The sequence below is a fragment of the Sardina pilchardus genome, chromosome 13 (assembly GCF_963854185.1).
Source record: "Sardina pilchardus chromosome 13, fSarPil1.1, whole genome shotgun sequence".
Lineage (NCBI taxonomy): Eukaryota > Metazoa > Chordata > Actinopteri > Clupeiformes > Clupeidae > Sardina > Sardina pilchardus.
Window position 1 is genome coordinate 24,802,185 of NC_085006.1, and position 2,500 is coordinate 24,804,684.

A 2,500-nucleotide genomic window follows, 5' to 3' on the forward strand; every position below is an offset into this window, starting at 1 on the left:
TATGTCTCGCACACACACACACACACACACACACACACACACACACACACACCTACCAAAATATGGCATGCATAAAAGCTCAACCATATAAATCAGTTTTGAAATTCTGGCCGGAGGGCCACTGGAACTACAGCTTGAACTTTACAGTAATGTAAACGGCACTGTGTTTCGCCACCCTGCGTTTAAATGTTTATGCATTAGGCCAATGCTTTTAACAAACCATCCCAGTGACAGTGACAGTATAAAAACAATGGACAGCGTACATACGCTCAGTCAAAACTGAAGCCTCTGGAGGGAATTAAGAAATAGCTTAGATTTAACCAGATTAAATTCAGGGCAGACCAAGCTGATTCAACCAGATTCAGTTCAGGGCAGACCAAGCTGATTTAACCAGATTCAGTTCAGGGCAGACCAAGCTGATTCAACCAGATTCAGTTCAGGGCAGACCAAGCTGATTTAACCAGATTCAGTTCAGGGCAGACCAAGCTGATTTAACCAGATTCAGTTCAGGGCAGACCAAGCTGATTCAACCAGATTCAGTTCAGGGCAGACCAAGCTGATTTAACCAGATTCAGTTCAGGGCAGACCAAGCTGATTTAACCAGATTCAGTTCAGAGCAGACCAAGCTGATTTTCTGTTTACTCTGCTCTTAAACCAACAAGCACTTTTTAGCTCTGACTTTACCGACATGACTGACCAATTCTGTCTACGCCTTCAGGATAGAAGTGTATGATGCCATGCCGTCAATGTTTGTCCACTGTCATTGCTCAGCACAGATAGGGAATGTTTTAGCCTGTAGCATAATGTTTCCTGGGAATCAAACCCATGGCTCTGGTATCATTCATGGTCGATTGATAACACAATTTAAACTATTTAATCTTATTTCAGTTTTAGAAGGTATGTGTATACCGGTAGCTGACTTCAGATTTCAAAACAAATTCAGATCTTTTCTTTTTTTAGTGTATGTGTTAGTGTTTTTTAATGTATGTCAGCAAACCTTTTAGTGTTTCTAGCATTTCGTAGCATTGGTTGTACTGTTGTTATCGTCTGCAAGCATAGCATAGCATCGCATAGCCAGTTAGCAAAGCAGCCTAGCTTGTGATTTCCACTCATATGCCGTATTATGCCTCCTTAACCAGAGGCCTTGTCAGAGCGGCCCTCACATCAGGCTCTCCTCGTTATCTGCCCGTCAGCCTGCGGCCCTCATTACTGTGGCCGTACGCTATCAGAGAACCGGCATATGACATGAATTACCTACGACCTGCTCTCTCACCCTCACAAAGAAGAGAAAATGAGAGAGGGACAGAGGAGGAGAGGGGGAGATACAGGCAGGAGAAGAGAGGAGGAGAGAAAGGGAGAGAGAAGAAGAAGAGAGAGATTCAGTATATGGTTGGAGAGAAAGAAAGAAATGAAGAAAAGGAAGACAGAGAGGGAAAGAGAGAGAGAGAGAAGAGAGGGGAAAATATCAGAGATGGAGATAGAGGGACAAAAAGGAATAGAAAGAGAGAGTGTGAGTATACAACAGACACAAAAGGAGTGGTACATTATCTGTACGATTCGCAATTACAGAAATTAACTACATAACCAGGAGAGCATAATTACAAGGGTGCTCTAATTGCTATTATTAGCGAGGGGAAACAACTCCACAACGATTAGACACTTGTGTGTGTCGGTGCATGTGTGTGTGTGGGGGTCTGGGTGTGTGAGCGTTTGGCTGTGTGCGGCTGTGCGTGTTTTCTGGCAGGTGTATACTTTTAAAGGTTACGACAAACTGTGTGTGTGTGTTTAATGCAGAGAGAAAGTAATCGTACATCACACACTCTCGATTAAATGTACAACCCAAACTAACATTTGATCCCAGCTGTACAATCTGTAAAAAAACCTCAAGCCTGGCTGTTGCTGCAATACTCATATTCCTCACCGCCCATTGTACTTGAGTGTGCTGTGAGTCAGTCAGACCTAGATTCTACATGAAATGATACGTCAGAAATGTTTCAATCATCTACACTGTCTATTGCATTTAACAGAATGTGACAGCAGTTGAAGGATGCTGTAAACATAAACAGATTTAATCCCAAAATGAATCTGCTATAATAATAATAATAATAATAATAATAATAATTGTATTAATTAGAAGTAATCTTTCTATGCCATGCCTCAGGTCATATATTTAGTGAACGATTATGCATTATTGTTTTACTATTTATTCATTTAACTAATGCTTTTATCTGGAAGCAACTTACAGAGGGCAGTAACAGTACTACAGGGCCAGTCTGTCTGGAGCAACAGGAGCAAAATGGTGGCAGCTGGGAATCGAACCCACAACTTTGATTCTGTAAACTGGGTCTTGCCTTAGCAGAGTACTGATATGAGCTGAATCTGCTCCAAAGTATCTACCTTTGGAAGAAATCTAGATGAAAGGTACCTAGAGTATGTATAAGGATCTTATAACACATTTATAAGCAAATCAGTAAGAGGTTTAATAAGTATATTATTTATG

General features: G+C 41.2%; 1 protein-coding gene across 1 annotated transcript in view; it reads left to right on the plus strand.

The window, feature by feature from the left end:
* Nucleotides 1-2,500, plus strand: part of npas1 (neuronal PAS domain protein 1) — a 39,397-nt gene that overhangs the window by 7,433 nt on the left and 29,464 nt on the right. The window lies entirely within an intron of this gene.